Raw genomic sequence first — 19,705 nt, 5'->3', positions numbered from 1 at the left:
GCTCTGTTGGGTCTCGTAGCAGTTCAAAAATGACTCGAAAGGAGTTGAGTGGGCTCAAAAGCAGTTTTAAGTGGGAAACAGACCGCAAGACTGCTCCTTTTGACCTTGGATCGTTGTACGACCCTGCCCTGTGCCCCAGAGGAAAGGGAAGTTTTTATTCTGCCCTTTCCTGCCAGGAAGTGTGCCTAAGCAGTGGGCAGGCCATGTCCAGCGAAAGGTTACTTCAAAAGGTCTCCTGGAGTTGCTGGGGGAAAGTCTTGCTCTTTCCTTGGAAGCCATTAATTTCTCCCAAATGGTAAGGGCCAGACTGATACCCCAATAAGGTCTATTGTTATCTCTATTGTTCTTCAGAGCTCCCTTTGAAGTAGAAAACTCCAACCCTATCCGGGCGGACATGTCCTGTTCCTCTAGAAAGCTGTCAAGCCTTCACAACAGAGAACACACGGCAACCAGATGTCAAAGGTTGCACCCCCAGCCCTAAATGACAATACACAAAAGACCCTGACATTTGCAGAAGTCACATGAAACCACTTGAATAAAAAAGTGGCAAATGGGTTTTGGCAATGTATATCTGTATCGCAATTTATGGAGAAAAAACAAGGATTGGGAAAATTCTGCGTTTAAACCTAAACACACTTTTGATTTAGAAGTGTTGAAACAAAAACGTAAAATGAGAGCGGAAATCAGACTTTGTCCCAAAACAGACATAGCTCAATACATCTTGGGAAAAAAACTCATAACACAGACTTACAAAAACTGGTTGAAAGCACACAAGGCTGTTATGATACAGCGAGATGCTGAAACAATGATGATTAAACTAACAAACAAAAACACTCGGGAATGTTGGGGAATCATCAACGAACACAGCGGACCCCAGGATGCCCTCCAGTCCAATATGGTGTCTGAAAAAGAATGGACGAGACATGATAATCAATTTTATAGTAAAAAAGGAAACACAGAAGAGCCTATGCTCCCTAACATTGGCCGGTGGGATCTGAAATTCGACAAGAGTGATATTTTGGACATCATTAAAGAAATAAGCACGTCACGAGACCGGGGCTTGACGGGATGACCAACTTTACCCTAAAAGGAAACCCAGAGGAATGGGCCGATTCCTGCTACTCTCTATTTACGAAGATCACCATCAACTGTGCTACCCCCGCATCATGGAAGAGTGCAATCGTTGTGCCCGTATTTAAGAAAGGTAATGGAGCTAATCCAAAGCATTATCGCTCCATTGCACTATTGGACATGCTGGGGAAAATATACTCAGACAAACTGGATTGGTCAAGGGTGTCGGGTGCAGCCTGAACCTTTTGATTGTAAATATTATGTTATGTTATGTTATGTTACCTGAATTTGTAGAGCGCACGGTCGCCCAGGGGCATCATGGCGCTGATGAGGAAACTGTCACACAGGAAGAGCAGTAATAGTCGGGGGGCTAGAATAAGGTAGTTTTCAGGGCTTTCCTGAAAGCCAGATGGTTGGAGATAGACTTGAGTGGCAGTGGGAGGGCGTTCCACAGCCTTGCCGCAGCAATGGAAAAGGCTCTGCCGCCGAGTCTTTCCCGATTGTACTTAGGAACCACCAAAAGGTTGGTGTTCAGGGAGCGAAGGTTGCGTTCTGGTATATAACGGACGAATTTAGTTTGGAGAAACTCAGCACCTAGGCCCTGGATTGCCCGGTGGACAATGCATAGTGACTTGAACTTAACTCGCTGGGCCACCGGGAGCCAGTGAAGTTGGCGAAGCACTGGCGAGATGTGAGCTCCATTATGAAAATGGAAGCTCTGAGAACAGGTGGCAAGGTCTATCTTGCCTTTATAGACCTATCGCCTGCATTCGACAGCATAGATCGCAAGATTCTGTGGACCAAACTGATTAATTGGAATTGCCCATTAAGTCTATTAATGGCCATCAAAGATCTCCACACACACATCGAAATCAGAATTAGGTTTAGATCGATCTGGCAGACTCTCACCATCAACATGAATGTTTTGTGGGGTGTAAAGCAAGGGTGCCCACTGGCTTCAATAATTTTCAACTTATTTTTGTCTGATATTTATCAAAGCATTGAGAGTGTTCCATCTTTTCCTCCTAAAATTAACAGATCCCACATAAATCGGCTGCTTTATACAGATAAATTAATCTTGCTGGATGTAACTCCAATCGGCCTCCAGCGAAAATGGAACGCCCTGAAAGAATATGTTAACATCAATGGGGTCTTCATTAACACATCGTAGTCGGAAATCTAAGTGCTGAAAGATCAGAGGGGAAACAACACACGAAATCGAACAAAATTTTCGATGGCACATTGGAAAAGTCCCCTTGAATAGCATACTTCAAACAAAATATTTGGGTATGCAGATCAATTCCAACTTAAATGATGCACCGTGGGTTGGAAACAACAAAATAAAATGTTGTCAACTGGCAACCCAAGCAGCCGTATTGAACAGAAAATATGGCAAATTTTCACTGTTGCCAGTCCTCGCTTTTTTTAAGCAAAAGGAAGTTCCTGCTCTAATTCACAGAGCTGAATGTGCGCTGGGCTGTTCTTAGGACCCTAGAAAACATCTTCCGGTCAAAGGTACTACACTTGCCTAGGGGAACTCCAACAGCTTGCATTCGGCATGAGTTCATCTGAACATCAATAAATGCAAGAGTCTGCTGGAACATGCTTACCATCTACCGGAAGATGACTATTCAAAATCCTGCAAAACCCAGGACATGGAAAAGAACATTGCACACTTTCTAAGTGGGTAGATCGATGCAAAGATATATGAAATGAACTTTTGATATCCTGCCAACCAACCCAAATCCCGAAAAAAAAAAATGCTGCGGAGACGCGACTGGATTGCAACTGGTGAACAAAGATTAAAGCATAACATCATGAAGAATGTTCTCAGTGAAAAAAGAGCAGTGAACGAAATACAAAATTACTTGAAGAAATGTCCTGATCAACATCGTAGAGCCCTGTACATGAGGTTTCGCATGAACTTGTTTAAGACTAGAGAAAGAGTAAGCCTTTGGTCAAAGGACGTTGAAATGATAAAGACCTCTAGGCTGTGCAACTCACATGATGAAACTCTAAAACACCTCACGTTATCTTGCACAGCATTACGCATGGAGAGAACAAAGCATCTTGGAAGATTCATGCTCAAGAGGCCAACACTAAGTGCTGAAGACTGGTGGCAGGTGCTATTTGATAAAACTGACCGGAAATTAACAATAGCCCTAACGTCCTTTTAGAAGAGATGTTCATTCGGCTCTCGGTGGAGTGTGACGAAATGCAAAATGTAGAATGTAAAGAGCAATACGCATATGGCTGACAGCTCTTGCCTGTTCCGCTTGGTTAAACAAAGTGGACATGTTAAGTTAATGCTGGTTACTCTTCACACTTCTCTTTCTTTTTTCTGGCTCCTTTTTGCATTGCAATACGAACTTGGGTATATGTTGTATTTTAACATATTTGTTTACTATGAGAAGCTGTATTTTAAAGGTTTGTAATAAACCATAAAAAATAAAAAATAAATAATAATAATTTGGTTATCGGTGGTCACTGTTAACATTGCCATGGTTAGCATGACATTAATTTGGATTCAGCAGACTGTTTGTCAGGAATGCATATGTCAATATGTAATTGCCCTGCTGCAAGGTCCAGCAGACATACATGTTTGCGCTATACTTGTCAGAATCAAGCTTATTGAAAGTGAAACCCAATTATCAGGATCACTTTCTGAGTTTGAATTAACAGGGTCATTTTACTGTGTAAAAATCAAGAAAGCTCAGGATTGCACACCTGTGCAGGTAGCATTCTGCCACAGACAAGTTTACAACAGAACAAGCAGTACATCATCAGTGCCAAGAAAAAGTGGGCCTGGGGCCTGTGCTGCAACTAAGACCCATTCCCACTTTACAATGGGACTGAATACTCAGCATGCATGCCTTCTTTACAAAGTACGAACAATGCATTGCCATTGCCAGTTGACACTGATATTGACAAAGCCCACAACCAACCAATCTACCAAAAAAACAACACTCCACTGACACATTTACAACAGCGCAAACAGTATACAATCAGGGCCAGCAAAAGTGGGCATTGGTCTATCCTGTGGCCAAGCCACGAGTCCACTTTATAATGGGATTGATAATAAGAGCACAAAAAGCGCTCTACAAACATTTAAAAACACCACAACCAGTGCAAATATTAAAAGTAGGCATAATGCTAAGGGTTCCCTTACAAAAATGTTGTTTCCCCCCCAAAATATCTGCAGACAGCTTTACTGTTTAGTAGAGTCTGCGAAAAAAAGACTGCTTGTTTTGTAACATTTTTCCCACTTCTACCAACTCATCAGGGCCACTCCCCACACTCTCTCACAATGTTTTTGGTGAAAGTCTATTGTAGTGCTGTCTTCCCCCTATTAAGACTAGAACAGTGCCCAAAAACGGATGGGTATGTCCCTGGACATTGTCACGAAAAAAGTGTCTTCATTTGGCCCTTTGTTGACATATTCCACCCAACATTGACCACCTCTCATCCACTATGAGGTTGTTGTATACAAAATCGGTCACTATGTTTTCGTCGCTGCAATTTTTCCCACAGCAGTTCTTACTGTGGTGTTTTCATCCAAGCCGTCGTTGATGTAAAACAAATATATATATATGAATATGTAGTACGTTTGTGTAGGGGTTTTGGGGGTAGAGGGGTTGACGGGGCCGTTAAAACAAAGTTTTAAAAATATCACCAAGAACGACCGTGGTGAAAACACCACAGTCAAAGCAGAATAGGACTGGAATGTTATGTTTCTGCAAGTTTTTGTAAGCGTTTTGATAGCAAACTAACTGCACTGTCTGCGAATGAAACATGTAGTTGATTTCAAAATATTTCAAAATATTTGTACTTGCCTCGTGTTCCCCAATTGACCAATCAGCTCCTTCCTGTGAAGTCTGCAAACAATGTATGGCCCTTTGAACGGTTGATAGGTTCCTGTGTACATCAAATCAGTAAGTGACTCCATGGACCTGTTCAAAATATCACACATTTTTCTTGACCTAGCATTCAGCCATTTAAAAAAAAATCTGCTTGACGGATTAACACTAAATTTGAAAACAGCACACTTTCTGGAGTAGGCCCCTGCTCCTTGCACAATATTGGTGAAAGTTAATTCAGTGGTTTGGGCTGTAGGCGTGACATACATTTTTTCATATTGATTAAACCTACCTAATATTCAAAGTGAGTGTTAAACTTGGATTTGTAGTCCCATGGAATTAATGTTTATGTTTTGAGTTTCATAGTTGAATTTGTATGGTATAGAGTGTTTGTAACTTTATTATTCTTTTTTTAATGCTTTTTATTTTCCAACAAGTTACCTAGTACAGCAAATGATACGTCATGCGTGGTATCACATCAGAAATTGCATCATTCCCAACTCATAATCAATTCTAACACAGATGAATGTCTCACATCAATTAGCATTCCTATCAAGTGTCTCCATCTGTTATATGGTACAAAGTCCGCCACCGTGCCTGTGGACCCGCATGCACATGGTAAATCCTGGTCTAAGAACCTCAATTTATAAACAACATTCAACTAAAACCAAAACAGGCACTTCCCACCATGCTCACCCCTTCCCTCAGTCCAGCCTCTATCATATCTCAGTGCTCAAAATGCAAGGCAGCCATAAGGATCTCAAGACGGCAGGTCATCCGCGGGGCGCAAACATTGCCTATGGTAATGCATTCCAGGCCATAACATCATTACTGACCTCCCTCTGACCTCTATATACCACACAGTGCGAAACCACCGTTTTGGCTTCTGGCCATTTCCTCAAGTCCCTCTGCGGGACTCTAAACAGGGACCTCCAGTGGACTTCTACGCTAACGCAATCCTGCGTTTGGCTAATATGCATATGAGATCCTTCATTCTGCCGAGGTGTGCTTCAGAGCGTCTACGCGGAAACATTCCTAACAAGCACGCCTCAGGTGGCCAGTCGTGCATGGCAATCCCACCCTTCGTTGCCCTTCCAGCAATTTCATACCAAAAACCCCTAATCACTGGACAGGACCAGAAAATATGCAACATGTCAGACTCGTCATCCTATGTGCATCTGGGGCACTTCTCGGCTCCCGCTCCTGGGAACTGGTTAATTGCATGCAGAGTCACATATGCCCTATGTGTGACATATAGCTGTGTCAATTTGAATCTGGCCTTCCTCGTGTATGTCAGTGCGTTAGCCCATTTCACGTCTGTGAATGCCCTCCCGATGTCAGCCTTCTTTTTGGCTCGTACTCTGAGTGTCTGAGTTTTAAATGTATCAAGTAGCATTTCATAGAGCCTGGAGACCACATGACCTCCCTCTGATAAGTCCTACAAAGTGTCCAATACCGGGTCCCCCTCCCTGCTTCTTTGGAATTTAGGCCTCTGGCTTCTACTGACCTAATCACTCCGAGGTATGTGAGAAACTGGCCTCTGAGGATGTCGTACCCTTCAGCCAGTTCAGGGAAGCCATCAGCTCTCTGTCATTGAACAGATCCCCCAGGGTGATTATCCCATTGGGTTCCCTTTAGAGTCTGAAGCTACGGACCTCACAGTCATTTCTCCTGCAAACTGCTGCCAGGGGTATGTTGGTAGACTATGCGTCCCACCTACCCAATAATTGCCAAACTCTGTGTCATATCTTCCAGCCCAGCTCTAGCAGCCTGAACGTACCGTGGAAGCTAGTGCCCCTCCCCCAGAGTACTTCACACAAATAATATGGCCTGACCATGCCCTGCAATAGACTGGTGTTGAGCGAACCCACATGTGCCAGACAGGTCATGACAAACTGTAACTGCGCTGCAAGGTAGTAGGATTCGAAATGCGGCCGCTTGATCCCCCATCTTTGTAGTCCCTGCATAGTTTGCACATTGAGATTCTGCACCTCCTCCCACCTTAAATAAACGCCCTGATCTTAGAGTCAAGTTCACGGAAGAACAACTAAGGGATGTTGTAGGGAATGTCCACAAAGTGGTACAGTAGGCACGGCAATACCACCATCTTGAGAAGTGCTACTCTACCCATCATTGACAGGGGCAGCGCCTTCCAGAACTCCACAGATTTCTCAATCCCCCGATATGCCCTTAGCGTGTTAATTTCGTGCTCCTTCCTGGGGTCATGATGTACGTTCACTTCTAAATATCGGAAAGTGTTTGCGCCCCACTTCAGCTCTAGGTTCGGCAGGCACCTTTTGCTCCAGCCCAGTAAATTGGTCTCAGGTTTTGTACATAGAGCAACATGTCATCTGCATACAACATAACCACATGCATGCTAACCCTCACCGGTATGCCTGCATCAACAAATTCAGCTCAGAGGAAAGGCGTAAGGGGCTCCAGAGCCAGGATGAACAACATGGGAGAGAGCGGGCACCCCTGTATGCGCAAATCCCTCTCATCCGAGATATGTTTCCTCATCCTAGCGCAGGCCTTTGGCATCATGTATATCAGTTTTGCCCATTGCAGGAATCTCTGACCAACCCCAAAGTGATGCAAGGTGGCGTATAGCCAGTCCCACCGTACTGAGTCGAACGTCTTGATTGCGTGAAGCAAAGCCACCACATAGTTGGAATCAGCACAGCTGGTCTTGTCTATCAAGTGATGCAATCTAAGCCGGTTCCAGGATGTATTCCTGCCCCGAACATACCCTGTTTGGTATGGGGCTATGAGGCCACCTATCACGTTCCTCAATCTATTTGCCAGGAGCACAGTGAGTATCTTGCAGTCCTGGTTAACCATCAAGAGCGGTCTAAAGGAACTACACTCTAGTGAGGGTTTGTTGGGTTTGAGTATTGGTATTATGATGGACACCCTCAGGCTATCAGGCAATCAACCCCGCTCGAATGCCTCCTCTAGCATCAACAGGAGTTTAGGCGTAAGCTCATTAACGTATTCTTTGTAAAATTCCGCAGGAAGGCCATCTGCCCCCAGCTTCTTACCTGAAGGCAGTGAAAGTATGACCGCTTTCATTTCATCCTCAGTTCTCGTTGCATCAAGAATTTTGACCTGCTCCGGTTCCAAACCAGGCAGCGTGATCTTCAACAAGGCATCTTCTATATATCCCCCGCACAGCCCTCTGTGTCCGTGCTGTATAACTGCTGATAAAACCTGCTGAAGCCTAGGTTTATCTCACTTTGGGCCCACCATCCTCCCCACAGTCATCTTTGATAGAAGTAACCATTTGCCTCCTCTCTTTGGCTCAGCATAACCAGGCCAGTACTTTCCCAGGCATGTCCCCACACTTGTGTAGTTTCTCAACATATTTTGCATAATCATGCTTGTCCAATCACTCCCAATCTGCTATTCAGGCCTGCTGAAGCTCAGTGCCTCGCCATCTGCACCCCCCCCCAGTTGCCCATCTCTTCAATTTTTGACTCCTTTCTAGAAATTCAATGTAACAGATCCCTCCATATGCCCCCCATTTTGCCGATCGCCTCTCCATTCATCACAGTCTTGAAGGATTTCCACAGAGTCCCAGCGATGTCTTCGCTACCAGAGTTGAAGGCAAAAATCACCTCAGTCTTAACCCCATGTGTGTTCTGAACGGTTCGTCAAGCAGCGCCTCAGCTCGTAGCCTCCAGGTAGGGACTGGGGTTCTATGCAAAGGTTTTTGCCACATCACTGCCAACGGTGCATAATCAGAGAGGACCCTAGCTTTGTATTCCGCTGCAACAAATTCATCCACAGATTTGGCGCCTGTGAGCATGTAGTCAATTCGCATATGCACTCTGTGCAGGCTAGCGTAGTAACAACAGCCCCTTCTATTCCCATGTAGCCGCCTCCAGATGTCGGCCATCCCCAGCACCTGCAGCAGGGTCCCTATTGTCTTTTCCGGCTGTGCCGGTTTATTATGTCCGGTGTCCGACCTGTCCAACCTAGGAACTAAAGTACAATTGAAGTCGCCCCCCCATATCCACAAAGCTCCCCTGTATGGTGCCAATCTGGGGTACAGTGACTTGAAGAAGGAGGTAGCATTGTGATTTGGGGCATACCGGTTGATAATGGAAAACCTCCCTTAATTTTTAAAAAAACATGCACAATAACCATCCGTCCCCCATTGTTGCACTGGGATTCGAGTAACTTAAAGGACACTGATGGGGCAACCCATGTGAGGGTGCCTCTGTCATATGGTGCGTAGGCAGACCCATAACCGTCTCCCCCCACTTCTTAATAATCGTGGCATGTCTGGCAGCAGTGAGATGTGTCTCTTGTAGGAGGGCAATGTGGCCTCCCTTACCGCGCAGGTATGTGTAAACCCTGTTGCGCTTAATGAAGCTGTTTAGTCCCCTGACGTTCCAGGAAATTATCTTAATGTTACTCATTCCAGTTGTCCAGTCTCCTATGCCCCAGATGTCCCACTCGCCACCCTACATGACTGCACACCTTGCGGCTGTCACATATATGCCAAACCTGCAGTGGGCACATCTCAAGAATGGAGGTACACCCTGCATCTCTGCACCCCTTCACCCTCCACCACCCCCTTGCACGTACCTCCTGGATGTGGGCGCAGTTTGAGAGCTTGTTGGGCAGGGCTACAGGGCAGCGCAGCATGCAACTTGAATCAACATATAACGTTTCCATACACAACAAATGCCAACATCTAACAGCATATTCGGGCGCAGCACCCCCTCACACTCAACCTGCTCTCTGTCTTCCAGTCCATTGGTTCTATGTGGATGGCTAGGTACCTATAACTGACACCCAAAGGAAAAGGAAAACAGGGGATGTTGTGTCAGCGGGCGGAGAGCCAGCACCCCAATAGCAAGGCCTGCTACGCACAGTTGTGGCCTTCCTGCAAGTCAAGCTTCTGCTCCGCCGCTATGCAAAAGATTATTTGATGCCCTACAACGTGCACTGTATAATCTTGGAGCAAGTGCCTCCAGAGCATCTGCTACCAGTCAAGTAGCCATTTCATGTCTCCTGCAGACTGAGCCACCTTCATCATGTCTATCCAAGCATCAGTGGCTTCTGTGCTGTTAAAGAAAGGCAAAGTGCCATTGGGAAGAATCGTGAGTCTGGCCGGGTAAATCAAAATGTTCTTTAGGCCCACTTGCCGAAGTCCCTCCTTGGTGAGGCCGAACGATGCTCACTGTTTCTGTACTTTCAGCGTGTAAATCCGGATATACAGCTATTTTAGCAGACCCCCTTTCGATGACCCCACCTTGTCTGGAAAACACAAGGGTTATTTCCCTGTCTTTGTAGTTCAAGATTTTCATGATCAGTGGCCTCGGGGATGCCCCAGGCAGGGGTTTTCTGGTTAAGGCTGGTAAGCCTACTCCATCGTGAAGCCCTGCGACAGGGTGCCTGGCGCAGCTTCCTGCAGCAGCATGTTTTTGATGTGGGGTCGCTTCTCTCTGCTCCCTCAGGCAGGTCCAGGATCTGTATGTTGTTTCATCGGGCCTTTGGTATCCTCGGCCCTATGTTCCAGCGTTTTCACCCTCATTTTCAGTTCCTGCACCTCCGACAGGGCTCCAGCAATCTGTTGCTTGCTCTTATCTGCTTGCGTTTCCACGGTTTTCATTCTGTCAGCAAGTGCCTGGACGTCCTGCCTGAGGAGGCCCACATCAATGATCACCTTGTCTATTTACCTCTGCAATGTTGTTTGCAGCACATAGATAGCCTTTAGAATTGTATTCTCCTCCTCTTTATTGCCTGGGGGGAGGTTGTCCCTGCGGCGCAGCCCTCTGCCAGGGCAGTGCTGCTGCCTTCTCCATTGCATGTGAAAACGTGCATTTTAGTTTGCCTGGCTTTCCCCTTATGCTTTTTGTCCGGCATGTAATCAGGGTGAATGCCTATGTTGGCGTGTTAATGAATGTCAGCTGTGCGCTCGGTACTGCACTAGGGGTGGGGTCAGGCTGGGTTGTCGCCCTCCACAAGGCTTAGCCAGCAGTGTTAAATAGCATGGAAGCCCACATGCAGGGGATTGCCTGGTGAGGCACCACAGTGTACAAGTGCTCCAAATTCTGCTGATGATGTCAGCACTGTCAGTGTCTCCCACTGCAGCACTCCCCGATGGGTCCAGGTGTGTGTGAAGACAGTGCAAGGCACGTCTTCCTCGTTGGAGCCAAAGGGCCCGGTCCAGTCTCTACAGCCTGCGTTGCTCGGCCTACTAGTGCTGCACAGTTGGGGCCCTTCTCACCGCAGTCCCCGTATGCCTCTGTGTATGATGCAATATTGAGCAGCTTAGTGCTAAATTGTATTTATGACCCAGGCCCCGGGACGCATGAAATGCGGCCCGTTGGAGGGCCTGGGAGTTTAGGCGCGGGGTGGGGGTTAGATGGCACAAAAGCCATAGGGAGGGGCGGCATGTTGGCGCCACCGAGACAAAAGGCAACAGGAAGGGAGGAAACGGCAACTGGGAAAGGTGCGAAAGTTAGCAGCAGGGGGCCAGGGAAAGCCCGGCCCCCAGGAGAAAGACAAAAGAGGTATCGGGTATAAGAGGGGGCAAGAAATGTAGCCCAGGCACAAACCAGGTAGGGAGCCTACCTCTGCGGGTAAGCTCCTACAGGACCTGGGCATAGGGATGCTTTTTGCTCTTGCGGGCTTAAATCTTTTCAGTGTTTGGAGTTTTCTCTTGCAGGCTTTTTGCTCCGGTTATTTTTTCATTTTGTTGGTTGCAGGCTGTGAGCAGCTGGACATCTTACCTTCGGTCGGCGGCGTGGAGAAGCTGCAGCAGGTCGTCTCACCTTCGTCGGCGGCACGAGAAGCGAAAGCCGGAGACGTGACGGAGGAGCCGTGGCGCAGGAATAACAAGGATCCAGCTACAGCACGGCAGCGCGTCAGGAACAGGAGGTACGCACAGAGAAACGGGCAGAGCACTGGACGAAGGCATTACAGCGGAGGAAGGCGCTCATCCCGGCCGCAGGGAACGCTGAAGACGCAGAAGACAAGCTAAGTTACAAGGCAGCGTAGCCTAAGCAAGCGGGCAACCAGGAAACGAAGCCTCTTAAAGGGGCAGGCGACAATTTTTCTTTATAGACACAAACCCAAAGCACGTACAAGACAAGGGGGTGTGGCCTGAGCAAGCAGGCAACCAGGAAACGAAGCCCCTTAAAGGGACAAGCGACAATTTTTTATCTATAAACACAAAACCAAAGCACGTGGATAGAGCAGGAACAAGAAGTGCGGGGGCTCACGCTGAAAATTGAAGGTTGCATTGCAATCCTCCGGCACCAATGGTTCGGCGCAATTTTATAAAAACAAACGACCCCGCATTCTCAAAAAACAACAAAACACGTGGTCTCAGTGTGGTAAAGAACAATTACAAGCTTGGGAAAATAATTACAACAGTTTCACGAAACAGCGGCACGGATATAAAAGGAAGGAGGTAGCCTGGCTGGAAGAAGTCAGGAAACAAGGAGGATGACAGAAGAGAGGGCACGTAGAGCCCAGGAATTTAAAGAGTGGGCAGAAAAAGCAGAAAAAGAGTATGGTGCACAATGGGTGCTGGATGTGATGAGAAAAGAGGAGAGGGCTCAGGCACTATCGCCTTTGCTGTTCATAGAGCCCAGCAGCAGTGAAGGTGAGGAGGAGGTGCCTCAAAGCCAGAAACGGAGAAGAGAGGAACCAAGAGGACACCAGCCACAACCAGAAGCAAACAAGAAGAAGAAAAAAAAGGAGAAAAACAGAGGTACTGTAAACAAAAATGTAGGGGAGAAAATTGTGCAAATGTTGAAAACCTGTGTCACGGGTAAGGGTAAGTCGCCCATAACCAGTGACAGAAGAGGCAAGGGCAATAAGGGGCAGAAAGGGGACCAAGGGGATGGTTCATCAGAAGAAATTAGTAGCGATGATGAGGAAAAGAATCATTTAAAAGCATGGGTAAAATGGAGGGGGGTAGTAAGCAAGAGGAAGCGTAAGGTGGCTGGGGGAGCAGGGAAGGAACCAACGGAGGCTCCGGTCCCGGCACCGCAAGGAGCACCAACAACAACAGTGCCAAACCAAGTGACACCAACAGCAGTGCCAGTGGCAGGAAATCTTCCCCGGGGGGGGTACCACCACAGGCGGTAGGAACAACAGGAGAGGGCCCAACCATGACAAAATATGGCAGGCCATCAATGGGCAAAGATGCACAGGGCAGGGCAATGAAGGCAATGGCATGGTACATTAGCAATAAAGTAAAAGAAAAAATATGGAGGAAAGAATTGATAGACATATATACATTACTTGATTCCCAGAAAAGAGGACTGGATGTACCTCCAGAAGACATAAAAGAGGATGAGAAAGGTCTGGTAAAAAAGGGGGCAGTGACAAGAAACTTTGACAATTGGATGGAGGCATTTAGTGTAATGCTATCAATAATACTGCAGAAATTCCCCGAGGATGGGGCATCTCTGGTCTCATACCAACAAAGAGTATTAAAAGTACACGCAGCGTTTGGGGGGGATGCTTGGCAGGAATATGATTACGAATTTAGGAAAGAAATGGTCTGCTTCCCAGATATGGGCTGGGATGAGGAGAACTACAACCTATACATATTTAATGTGTTAAAAGAGAAATGGGGAAACAAGGAAAGAAGCACAGGGGGGCAACAGAGGAGGCAATATTGGCAGAGCGATTATAGATCAGACTACAGATACAACAATAGAAGGTATGATTACAGCTATGACAGGTCAAGGGATCAGAATTTTCGGAATAGGAATTACGGGTCGCAGAGGGGATGGCAGAGCAGTCTGCCCCCAACCACACAAGGGGGAGGTAATGGGGCCAATGGGATGGCACAAACAGAGCAGGGGCAATGCAGGAATTTTGAGAAGGGAGTACCATGCAGCTGGGGTTGGAAGTGCAAGTTCAGCCACAAGTGTGAGAGATGTAAGGGGGACCACAGCAGCTCCAAATGCACAAGACCAGCAGCAACAGGCAGCAGGAACTACGAGAGGAGGAATTAGGGGCTGGAATGAGAAGGGAGCCACGCCAGTAAGAATTGACAGGATGGGGAAGTGGCTCCAGCAATACCCGGACCAGGAGGCAGCAAACATTATCAGACAGGGCTTTTTAGAGGGTTTTCACATACCTTTTAGAGGCCAGGGAACACAGGTAATTCCAAAAAATCTAAAATCAGCCACGGAAAACAGGGAAATAGTAACAAAGAAAATCCAAAAAGAGGTAGATTTGGGTAGGAAGGGGGGACCTTTTGCCACTATGCCATTTAGAGAGTTCATATGTTTACCACTGGGCCTGGTACCAAAAATGTAAGAGGGAGAATACAGGCTGATTCACCACTTATAATACCCCCCAGGGGCATCGGTGAATGAGGGGATTTCTCAAAGTGAGGCAACAGTGACCTACTCGGATTTTCAGGAGGCAGTAGAGCTGGTGAGAAAGGTAGGAAAAGGGGCATGGATGGCAAAGGCAGACATCAAATCAGCATTCAGACTATTGCCAGTGAACAGCGAGTCGCAGAGGTGGTTGGGAATGGAATGGGAGGGCAAGTATTTTATAGATAGATGCCTCCCAATGGGATGCGCCATTTCATGCGCATATTTCGAAAAAGTAAGCTCATTTCTGCAATGGGCCGTCACAAAAGAGATGGGAGAAGCAGGGATAGTGCACTACTTGGACGATTTTTTGTTCATAGGGGAAAAGGGGTCGGGGCTATGCAAAACAACCCTCGACAAATGTGTTGAAATAACTAGGGACTGGGGTTTCCAAGGAACAAAGCAACCGTGAGAGAACTTCAAGCGCTCGCGGGAAAGTTACATTTTGTGGGGAAAGTCATACCACAAGGGAGGGTATTCCAGAGAAGCATTGAGCTCAGGACAAGGGGGGGCCACGGAAGGGCACCACAGAGTGAGATTAGGGGGGGACATCAAAAAGGACCTAGAGGTTTGGGCAGACTTTCTGAACAAGTTTAACAGTTCAATCATCTGGCGCACACCAATAAACAATGAAGAAAAAAGGGTGCTATTCACAGATGCAGCAGGAGGGCTGGGTTTTGGCGCAATCTTGAGCAAGGGTTGGTATGCAGAGGAATGGCCAGAAGCATGGCAGGAGGCAGGGTGGACGAGAAACATAACGCTGTTAGAGCTCTTTCCAATATGGGTAGCATTATGTGCATGGGGAGAGGAGCTCAGGGACAAGGAGGTAACAGCCTGGTCTGACCATATGGCAGTAGTGCACGTACTGAACAAAGGTAGCGCAGCTTGCCCATTAGTGTTACAGCTAATGAGGGCCATCACAGGGGAATGTCTGCATAGAAATACAAACATATGGACAAGACACATATTCGGGAGAGGTAAATATGGTGGCTGATGCCTTGTCTCGTTTTCAGTGGAAAAAGTTCAGGGAGCTGAGACCCGACGTCCGACAAACGTGCCCAGCACCCCCTCACAATCAATCTGCTCTCTGTCTTCCAGTCCATTGGTTCTATGTGCAGTGGCTAGGTACCTATAATTGGCACCCAAAGGAAAAGGAAAACAGGGGATGTTGTGTCAGCGGGCAGAGAGCCAGCACCCCAATAGCAAGGCCTGCTACGCACAGTTGTGGCCTTCCTGCAAGTCAAGCTTCTGCTCCGCCGCTATGCAAAAGATTATTTGATGCCCTACAACGTGCACTGTATAATCTTGGAGCAAGTGCCTCCAGAGCATCTGCTACCAGTCAAGTAGCCATTTCATGTCTCCTGCGGACCGAGCCACCTTCATCATGTCTATCCAAGCATCAGTGGCTTCTGTGCTGTTAAAGAAAGGCAAAGTGCCATTGGGAAGAATCGTGAGTCTGGCCGGGTAAATCAAAATGTTCTTTAGGCCCACTTGCCGAAGTCCCTCCTTGGTGAGGCCAAACGATGCTCACTGTTTCTGTACTTGCAGCGTGTAAATCCGGATATACAGCTATCTTAGCAGACCCCCTTTCGATGACCCCACCTTGTCTGGAAAACACAAGGGTTATTTCCCTGTCTTTGTAGTTCAAGATTTTCATGATCAGTGGCCTCGGTGATGCCCCAGGCAGGGGTTTTCTGGTTAAGGCTGGTAAGCCTACTCCACCGTGATGCCCTGCGACAGGGTGCCTGGCCCAGCTTCCTGCAGCAGCATGTTTTTGATGTGGGGTCGCTTCTCTCTGCTCCCTCAGGCAGGTCCAGGATCTGTATGTTGTTTCATCGGGCCCTCCCTTTGGCATCCTGGGCCCTATGTTCCAGCGTTTTCACCCTGATTTTCAGTTCCTGCACCTCCGACAGGGCTCCAGCAATCTGTTGCTTGCTCTTATCTGCTTGCGTTTCCACGGTTTTCATTCTGTCAGCAAATGCCTGGATGTCCTGCCTGAGGAGGCCCACATCAATGATCACCTTGTCTATTTACCTCTGCAATGTTGTTTGCAGCACAGAGATAGCCTTTAGAATTTTATTCTCCTCCTCTTTATTGCCTGGGGGGAGGTTGTCTCTGCCAGGGCAGTGCTGCTGCCTTCTCCTTTGCATGTGAAAGCCTCCATTTTAGTTTGCCTGGCTTTCCCCTTATGCTTTTTGTCTGGCATGTCATCAGGGTGAATGCCTATATTGGCGTGTTAATGAATGTCAGCTGTGCGCTCGGTACTGCACTAGGGGTGGGGTCAGGCCGGGTTGTCGCCCTCCACAAGGCTTAGCCAGCAGTGTTAAATAGCATGGAAGCCCACATGCAGGGGATTGCCTGGTGAGGCACCACAGTATACAAGTGCTCCAAATTCTGCTGATGATGTCAGCACTGTCAGTGTCTCCCACTGCAGCACTCCCCGAGGGGTCCAGGTGTGTGAGAAGACAGTGCAAGGCATGTCTTCCTTGTTAGAGCCAAATGGCCCGGTCCAGTCTCTACAGCCTGCGTTGCTGGACCTACTAGTGCTGCACAGTTGGGGCCCTTCTCACCGCAGTCCCCGTATGCCTCCGTGTATGATGCAATATTGAGCAGCTTAGTGCTAAATTGTATTTAAGTCAATGCACCTGAAGCACAGGTCCTCGGCAGTGACCCAGATGCCGCAGCTGCAGGCGCCACTCTCCGAAGCTACCTCACTCCCAGGTAACATTAACAGGGACTGTCTGCTTTCACCATGCAGTATTGACGTGTCACGTGTGGGGCTAATCGGTATGTTGGCTCAAGCGGGAAATCTGAACGAATGCGTCTTTACAGAATGGCTGTTGAGCACACCCCCTCAAGTGTTTGTAACTTTATGTTGTTATTTCTACTGTTAGTAAACTTTACTTTTTGTTGCAGTAATCTTATCTTTTTTTAAGCTATTTTTTTCAATTTTGCTTCAGTGTTTTCTGTGGGGGGGTATGCTGTACAGCATATGAGTGAATGAAGTATGAGTGTATGTCATATAAGTGTATGGTGTATTAGTGTATGTGTGTATGCCTTGTATGCATGCCGTATGAGTTTCTTTTACATATGGGTGTATCTCATATGAATGTGTGGCTTCTGATTGAATTGAATACGGTGTATGATATGATATGATATGGCATTTATAACGCACCTATACACAAGTGTTTCAAGGTGCAACGAGGCAGAGGAGGGGGAACAGAGGGAAGACAAACAACACTCCTACTAGGCCAGGTGTCATTCAGATCGCGCAAGTGCATAGGAAGGGGGAAGGGAAAAGTGTGAGGGGGAAGCGGGAGGGGACAGTGCAGTAAAGGATAATAGAATAAATAACAATAAGTAAAGTGCGGCCAGCAGCTGGCAAGTGCAAGGGTAAAGGGTAAGTGCAGGCATCAAGTGTCAAGTGCTGAAAAAGGGAATGTAGGAAAAATCAGTCCCCAAGTGCAGGGTTGCAAGGAAGGCAGTGCAGGTGTGCAACTGGCGGGGGAGGGGACCTGGGCCCGAGATCAGAGGGTGGCCAGGTAGCCAGTGCAAGGTCAGTTTTAGCCAGGAAATCAGCAGGGGAGTGGAGGAGAGAAAGCAGAAGCAAAGAGAAAGGTTTTGAGGTGCTTCCGGACCCGGAGATGGTTCTCCTCAAGTTTCAGGGGGGAAGGAAGGCTGTTCCAGAGGGAGGCCCCAGCCGAAGAAAGAGATCTACCACCAACTCGTTGCTTGGAGAAGCGACTGACCCTGAGGGAGTTGGAGGCGGAAGAGCGAAGAGCTCGAGAAGGAAGATATTTAGGAAGAGAGAGTTTGTAGGTATTGAGGCCCCAGGCCCAGAAGGCCTTGTGGACAATGCAGAGAGTTTTTAACTTAATCCTTGCAGCCACTGTGAGCCAGTGCAGAGATTTCAGTCCTGGAGAGATACGATCCCTGGGCTTGAGGCCAAGGACAAGTCTCGCAGTCCTGTTCTGTATATGAGTGGCAGAGGGTGGAAGCAGGCAGATTTAGAAAAAGGCTGTTGCAGTAGTCCAGCCTAGAGAGAACCAGACCTCTGGAGACAGTGAGCTTCTGGGGGAAGGAGAGGAAAGGAAGAATACCCCTGAGGAGGTGCAGCTGGTAGTGTGGCTTCTTAGAGACGTCGGAGATGTGAGGAGAGAAGGAGTGTGTGGAGTCGAAGATGAGCCTGATGTTTTTTGCCTCACAGGTGAGAGGAGGAAGAGGGCCAAGAGGGGCTGGCCAGAGAGTGACAGGAACGGAGGGTGTGGGTGTGCCGATGAGGAGAATCTCGGTCTTACTGGCATTAAGGCAGAGATCATTGGCAGCTGTCACACTCACCTGTGTCTCTGCAGGAGCGATGGACGAGCCTCCTTTGACCCTGAGTCTTCACTTCCCCTGTTTCACCGGGAGGAATACCTGTCAAATACAAGGTGTACACTCAGACCTGGATTCACCTGATTCGCCTGGGCCCTTCCCTTCTCTTTACTATGTGCTGTGATGTCCACCTATGGGCTTACCTTGATCTTTAGGAAGGTGTGCACTCCATCCTCCATTCGCAGGGGCGCGATTCACTCATGTGATTGGTGCCAATGTCTGTAGGCTGAGTTCAGATGCCAAACGCTGTTTTTTGCCTTCACAGCGAGGCAGAGTGTTCAAGGCGCCAGTTTCTTCACTGGCTAGAAAGTCCTTCCCACAAGTGAACGTTGCGCTGAGAATGTTGAGTGTCCAAAATTGTCCGTATTGTCTTTGGTTGCCGGGATTTTCGTGGATGAGCAGCGATGCGTGTAGAAGGTAGCTGCTGGTTGGTTTGCGCAGCACCTTCAATTCGAGCGCGCCTGGTAATGTCTCTCCCTTTCTCTTGCAGGAAAAATTATGGATATTAGCGCCTCGAGTTCAGGTTTAGCGCTACTGGAGACTTGGTGGTTGGATAAGTATTCACAGAGGCTTTTGGTAAGTATGCACTGCAAGTGCAGTGAAATAAGTGTCTGCGTTATTGGGGCAAGCGCGATTGCATAATGTCTCTTCTTTCTTTTGCAGGGGTTTGTGCGCTCATACAACTGACCTGGATTCCAGCGTCGCAGGAAGATTCGGTGAGTATGCGCAGCGTTACTGATGTGCGCGTGCTAACGCAATTCTTCTTTGTTCTTACAGGTGCCGATGTAGAAGTCCCCTCTTGACTGGAGATTGCTGCGGGTTGGAGTAAGAACGGTGGTTCTTCCGGAGCAGGTAAGCTGAAGCAGAATGATCCGGAGCGGGTAAGCAGAAGTAAGATGATCCGGAGCAGGTAAGCAGAAGCAGGATGATCCGGAGCAGGTAAGCAGAAGCAGGATGATCCGGAGCAGGTAAACTGAAGTAGGATGATCCGGAGCAGGTTAGCAGAAGCTGGCTGATTCAGAGCACGGCAAGTGTGTTGCTGAT

The sequence above is a fragment of the Ambystoma mexicanum genome, chromosome 4q (genome assembly GCF_040938575.1).
Source record: "Ambystoma mexicanum isolate Mex_15411 chromosome 4q, UKY_AmexF1_1, whole genome shotgun sequence".
NCBI classification, from domain to species: domain Eukaryota; kingdom Metazoa; phylum Chordata; class Amphibia; order Caudata; family Ambystomatidae; genus Ambystoma; species Ambystoma mexicanum.
The sequence above is the reverse complement of the archived record's forward strand: the minus strand, read 5'-3'. Positions refer to the sequence as shown.